The sequence below is a fragment of the Halyomorpha halys genome, unplaced genomic scaffold (assembly GCF_000696795.3).
Source record: "Halyomorpha halys isolate HHAL.00 unplaced genomic scaffold, Hhal_1.1 Scaffold119.1, whole genome shotgun sequence".
Lineage (NCBI taxonomy): Eukaryota > Metazoa > Arthropoda > Insecta > Hemiptera > Pentatomidae > Halyomorpha > Halyomorpha halys.
Genome location: NW_027106557.1, coordinates 22,172 through 29,451, shown reverse-complemented (window position 1 = coordinate 29,451; position 7,280 = coordinate 22,172). Strand labels below are relative to the sequence as shown.

Sequence of the window (7,280 nt, the reverse complement as noted above, 5' to 3'; positions counted from 1 at the left end):
CTGACCAAGCAAGGACAACCTCCTAATCAAGCAGAGACATCCTGCTGACCAAGCAGAGACATCTTCCTGACCAAGCAAGGACAACCTCCTAATCAGGCAGAGACAACCTGCTGACCATGCACCGAAGGGACTCAAAGCGACGCCTTGTCTCAATAAGCTGTTTATTTCTGTACATCTCTGAAATAATTTACGCTGAAAGGAAGTTTAAAAGTGAATTTATTTGAGCTCATTCAGGAGGAATATATGACAGTTTTAATAAATTTTGTTAATTATGGTCGACGGTAGATCGCAGGCCCTACGGTATACCGTTACTGCTGCAATTTAGTCTTTACGTCCTACATCGTGACTATTTTGGAACAATTTATTTCGCTGATATCAGTTTCTTTCGCATCATCAGCTCATGATATATTTTATTGTGAAATTGAATGCTTTTTGAACGACTGGGCAGCGTAGGAGCGCGGCACCCGAGCCTCAACTGTTTCATTTCACATATTAATCAATCAAACCATTTTAAAGCTTAAAGAGCTTTCTACAAGTTCTGTTTGCTACGTTGTTGCGTATTTCAAAATAATTATTAAAGAAAATAAAATTTTCTTCTTTAAAAACAAAAGTCAATTCTCTTTTAAAAATAAAAGTCAAAGCTATGTAAGTATTATTCAAATTAAAAATACTTTCACTTAAAAAAAAACTTATATCAAACGTTTTTAGAACCGATCCAAAAAATAAAATATGTCTCTAGGACCACTACTTGCGAACTTACATATGATATTGCGCAATCGTTCGTTTTTGCACTTGGGATTGAGGAGTGGAAAGGCGGGTCTGATGAGGTTCAATGCCTGTCACATAGCTACTAATCATTTTTCTTCTAATTAATCCCGATAAAAAAAAAATCTTCATTGACAGGTTTTCTAGATGTATAGTAGATTTGAAATTCAAACCGTTTCATTTCCGAAATTTGGTAGTTAAGACACATGTTTTTATATCATATTCGCACAGTACTCATATTAAATTCGATTAATTTGATAAGTTGCAGCTAGCACATACAGACTTTAATTGATAACCTGTTCCCGGAGCTTTTAAATTGGCACTATATCTTTTCACTACGTTTTTTTACCTGGTTCCATTATACACTGTTTGGTTTCCTTGACTACGGACCAGTTGGATGTTTCAGATTGTTGTTTACACCTCTTTGGTTAGAATGACAGGTGAGACAGTTGTTTTATGGTGAATCATTGGAGCGTTGAAGTTGATTCAGAGCGATGCGGGCAACTGGTGGACGCTGGTAGCTTCTTCACTCCCAGCCTCACTTGGACTTTGACCCATCTCACTGCTGACATCTCCTTCTTCAGTCCCCTGCCTCCTGGAGAGTCCGACTATGAGAAGTGGAAGTCCGTTTTCAATGTCATTCAAGGGTAAGTCGGCAAAGTGTGTATTCTCTACCTTGTAATATATGACTTGCATAGGTTTTTTTTTTTTTCCAAAATCGGGTATTGCCAAAATCAGAAGTAGACATTCTAAGCAATATCAGTTGACGAGACCAAAAGGAGGCAATCATCAGCTGGCCTAGTAATCTCTTCGTAAACCAGAGCTGTGGTGGCGTTGGAAACTTTTCGACCAAAATTCGAAATCCACTAATCGATACCTGTCCAGAAACAAAGTTCGATTAAATATAAGCAATGATGGTCTGTTTGGTTCGAGGTACTTTTTTGATTGTTTATTTTATTAGTTTAATATTTTCAACAAAAACCTTTGTAATTAAACGAAAATATATATATTGTAGTTATATTTTAATTTATAATCTTAACACTTTCTTGAGACTGTTTAATATTGTTTTAATAAATAAAATTTTATCTATTTTAGTCCCAAAACATTTTTATTCCATTTACAAGTTCTGACGTTTCGGCCAATTTGGGCTTCCTCAAGGACAATCTTAATATATGTTTACTACCAAACATTTAAAAAAAAAACTACTTCATGCAGGCTATTATGCCCTGGTCATTTCTAACTTTCCTCACAAAACCCTAATTAGTCAATTTTTAACATTAAATTAAAAATTAAAACTATTTATCACAGTCAAGAGTAAAATTCTGTACCTCGGAGGGATACAACACTATGTCCAGTAGTAATTAACATGCTTCAGAAGGATAAAACACCAAATGGTCTTCTATCCCTCTAAATGAAAGTGGACTTGGTGTTGTTTTAAAACATGCTATATCCGGTTCTAACTGGTTTTGGACATAGTGCTCTATTCCTCTAAGAAATATTAGAAAAGCTGATTTTAACTCTGTAATAAAGTCAATATGGAAAAAAATGGACATAGTGTTGTATCCCTCCGAGGTACAGAATTTATCACAACAATTGTAAAATTTATCACAACAAAGAAGAAAGTATTAGGCTTGAATATATAAATAGTGTAGGCTGAAACATCCTAAATCTTTTTACTCTGATAAATAATTTTAATTTTTAATTAATTGTGAACAATGGACTAATTAGGATAATTTGAGGACTGACAGAAATGACCTGGGCAGAATAGCCAGCATGAAGTAGTTTTTTAATTTTTATTTTGATTCTAAAATTGTATTAAGATTGTCCTTGAGGATGGTCGAACTTACCGAAACGTTGGGTTTATGAATGGAATACAGATATTGGAAATTGAATAATTAAAAGTGAATATCATGAAAAATGTAACAAGAAGTTGATTAATAGTAATAATATGGAGAAAACATCATTATTTTAATGATAATTGAAATTGCATATTTTTTATATCTAAAAAGTTAAATTTATTTAATAAATCTAAATTAAGAATTACTTGCGATTTATAAATAATTCCTTTGAAATATAGGATTATTAGGCGTTGTAAATATCACATTGATGCATTGTATTAACAATTTGGTAATATGAAAGAATGAGAAATGAATATTTTTAGTGTTTGGGTTATAAATTTAAATATTTGAACATTAGAATAATTTTTATCAAGAGACCGGAACAGTACAGTCTAAATAGAACGCCGATCTCCGTGCATTGTAACTGAAGATTTACAACGGCAGCGAGAACTTGTAAAACGTACAATTTTACCAAGCTGATTAAGTTTTTAAAGTGTTAAAAATTAATCAGAAATTATTTTTAACATAAAGAGATATCAAGTGACAATTAGAAAAGAAAAAAATATTTTCATTTAGTCAATTTTGAAGCAGTATCAGGCAGGCTCTGGAAGAAGAGATCAAGTTAGCTATTTGTGGGGATCAAGCTCCCATGGTCTATTCCAGCTTTGGTAGAGAACATTATTCCAAGTATTTTTAATAGTTACAAAATTCACCAAATGTTAAATACGATAATAGAGACAATATAATTAAACTGAACTATTTCATTATGATCATGATCCAATAACTGTAATAATGTCGGAACAAAAAACATTTAGACATTACAAGTGTCTTCAATAAGCAGAACAAAATTATCCAAAGAGGTCATCTTAACCAGCAGTGAATTGTTCAATTAAGATCCAACCACCAACTATTTTATGACAATTATAACAAATTTATTTAATATAATGTGATATTAAATTTATATTTATATTTTATCTCTTAAATTTTACATCGTTTTTTTTTATATAAGAAATTATATCAATATACAAATGTATCTGGAATAAATTAATAATAAATTTGGTATTTTATTTGATTATTTCATGCGTTAATATAGAAACAATTAATACCTGTAGTCAGATGCATTTATTATGTGAATGTTCCCATAGTAACCCTTTAGTACAATGTTTCCATAGTAAATCCAAAAATAAATAACATTATTATACGAAATAACATTTAAAAGAAAAAAATATGTTTAAAAAAAAAAGATGTAGGATGTTTTAGCCTACAGGTATTTATATATTCAAGGCAAATATTTTCTTCTTTGTTGCGATAAAGTTTACTGTTGACTGATAAATAATTTTAATTTTTAATTTAATGTGAAAAATTGACTAATTAGGGTTTTTTGAAGACTGATAGAACTGTCGTACGTACAAGTTTTTTTGCTGCGATGAATAATAATAATAATAAAGGCCTAACGAACCCGAAGGTTCGATGCCGATACCACCAAACGCTTTCTGCTTACATCCTTCCAGTGATGTCCCTCCAAACCCAATTCCACTAAATCTGTTTTAACACAATCCTCCCATCTACTTTTTGGTCTACCTCTCGGACGTTTACCCGTTGGTTCAGTGTTTATTATCATTTTAGGGATCCGCTCGTTACTAAGCCCCACGATTACACGCCTTACATGCCCATCTTAAATGGCGCAATGCTATAACTTGAATTATATTTACCGGGTATAGGTCCCTTAATTCAGCGTTGTGTAATCTTCTAAATTCTCCCGTTAATTCATCCTTTTTCGGTCCGAATATTTTGCGTAATACTTTATTTTCAAAAACCCTAAGACGCTGTTCATCCCTTAGTGTAAGAGGCCACGCCTCACATCCATAAGCAATGGGAAGGATAATGGTTTTGTAAATTCTAATTTTTAAGGAACCATATTAACAAAATTTATATTTAATGCCCTTGTAATGGAGAAATATTAGTTTGAAATAAAGAAAGACTCTTGAAAGGTTTTATTTTATATCTTGTATTTTATAGATTTGTTTAGTTAGGCCCGAGTTGTGCCCTTTGATACAGTTTATTGAGCCCTACACGACTGCCATCTTCGGTGCAGATTGGTTGAGTCCTCTTGAAATTAATTTTATTTTTTAATTTTTCAAAAGAAACCAAAGGTTTAAAGGTTAAAATTTTGGAACAAACAATTTTATTTTCTGAATTTCGAAAATTAGTATTTTAGGGTTTCTTGGTGTGCTAAAAACGAAGGAGTGAAACAATACTCCTAAAAAATCTTTTACCCCACTCTGATAAGTCAGCCGGTCTGAATTGTTTCAATATATAGTACTAATATTAAAGCATAGTGGTAGTTATTATATAGAAAATATTTCTATTTTATGCAGTAAATATATGACAATATCAATGATAATCAAATTGTATGAAAGAATAAGAAAAAATCAGCTAAATTGGACGAATATTAACAATTATACATCGAAGTTAGTTGTTATCATTTATGTTACTATAGTTATTGTCTTATCACTCCATCAATATATTAATGTTATCAAAGTTTGGATAGTGTTCAATTAATATATATACATCTTGAAATATAGCAATAGCGAAGCATTGCCGAATTGCAAGTGATTGTGTATAAAATAGGAGTTGCTAACACTCTTTACTATAATGATATAAATTAATGATATAAATCATTTGTAAAAAAATATTAGGAATATATCTTCTCATTGACTAGATATGTTATTTTTATTAAAAAATCGATCAGAAAAATTAAGAACTAGAGAAGAAAAACTACAAGTCTATTAAGATAGAGAAAATCGCATATGGCATTGAATTCTGACTTTCCTAATGAGATGGTGGTGGGAATGGAAAATAATTCAGTGTTGTTTGAGACCACTTTTTCTGCCAAGACTTCTTGCCGAAAATAATTTACAATTGCTGAACAAATTAATTTTGTCAGAAAATAGGCATTCACAAGTGAGATTTCTGCATCTGATATACATGCTCAAGTATTACCTTCGTGAAAAATTTCTTATCAGAGTTTTTAACGGTAAGATATACCTTTTAAGGTCCTCTGTGACAAAACAATAAACTTTTTTTATTTCCTTCTATCTCAACAAGTTTTATAAAATTGAATGAGGAAATAGCGATCGTGACTACTGTAAATGTGTTAACTGACACTGCCCGCTATTGCAATAGTTATAAATATGGTTCAATTTTTGAGTGCAGGTTGGAAGAGGTGAAATATTTCGTGTGTGTTCGCCAAAAGGGCGCCGTGTTGGGAAGGTTCTCGTCCTTGAAGCCGCTGAGCAAGGCGCTCTCTGCTGTCATCAGGGCCAAAGCTCCGTAAGTCCTTTATCACGATATATCTTAATTAAATCTAATTATTAAAAGTTAGCCTAAACTTTCGCTCAATTTTATTTACATCAATGGGGACAGTTTAAATACAAAACAAAGGTCACTAATCGTGTATAGTGGTATTCAAAACGGCATCGAGTGTAAAGTTGAGGAGTTCTTTTGTATTTAAGAGTTTACCTTATCTTTTGGGGTGCTTCCTCAGGTTTATCTCATTTTTCGGGGTGCTAAATTCAAATCTGAAATAGTTCAACAAAATTGGTGTCAGCAAATATGGGAAATAGATAGTTGGCGGCCGTTGAGCAGGCCAAGGGCAACTTCATAAGCCTCTTGTGCCAGTAAAAGAAGAAGAAATATAGGAAACATTTAAAAAAACAAAAACACTAAAAATCACATAAAATCTAATTTCTTTTATAGCTTATAAAGTAAGCTCTCTGGTTAGATGATCCTACACCAAAATGAAGATGAGAAAATCTATTAAATGGATTTCATTTTCATTTTTATTTTTTACTATATACGGTTTGCATGCAGTGGGGCTTTATATACAGAGAGAAATAACTGACGGAAACACCTTTTATTTTGGCAGAATATCAGATTATTAATTATATTCTATTTTTTTTAAATATGTTTTCTATTTCATACGATACACAGGTTTTAGGACTAATGGGGTCGGCGCCCAAGAAGTTGTAAAGATGTCTATTTCATTTTCCGGTGAAATTTCTGAATACATTCTCCCATATCAACCGGTAATAAATTTTAAGTTAATAAATAATGGAAGATCGTTGATTGGCTGTAAGATATTAGTCCGGTAATTGAGGAGTGCATTTTCGTTAATAGTCAGTCAGGCAAATGGACATTAATGTAATTATTCTTTTGTAATGGAATATACATATTTGTTTTTCATTTATGTATACAATTGTTTAGGTTAGGTATTAATTGTTAAATCTTAAAATAATTATAAAGATTATGTTGGCAAAGAGAGAAGCAAATGTCTGTTTGACTTTTAAGGAACCGATTAGAGAAGATGGACTTGAAGTGGCTGGACGAACTCCTTGGAACGAGCATTGCAAGCGACTACCCTCAGTTGTTGTCCCGCTCCTCCAGTGTGACCTCCAGCTCCGATGTGGGGCTCAATGGCACGTCCTGGTGCAATCAGCTCTGGAAGAAGCTTTGCTGCTTCAAATGAACAGTAACTTATCTCTGTCAATCGTATAAGAAAAAAAAGTAATAAAAAAATGGAAAAATAATAATTATAGCTCATTTCTCTTTGCTATCAGCAATATAATATCAATTATTTTATAGATATTAAAATCAATTCAATATAATTTATAATAT

At 31.9% G+C, this 7,280-nt stretch overlaps 1 protein-coding gene across 1 annotated transcript in view; it reads left to right on the top strand.

Moving 5' to 3' along the window:
* Window positions 1–7,216, top strand: part of LOC106678021 (uncharacterized) — a gene marked incomplete in the record, with an annotated part of 16,590 nt that extends 9,374 nt beyond the window's left edge. The window contains 3 exon segments of the mRNA XM_014416295.2: window positions 32–1,412; window positions 5,820–5,936; window positions 6,954–7,216.
* Window positions 7,217–7,280: the final 64 nt, after the last annotated feature.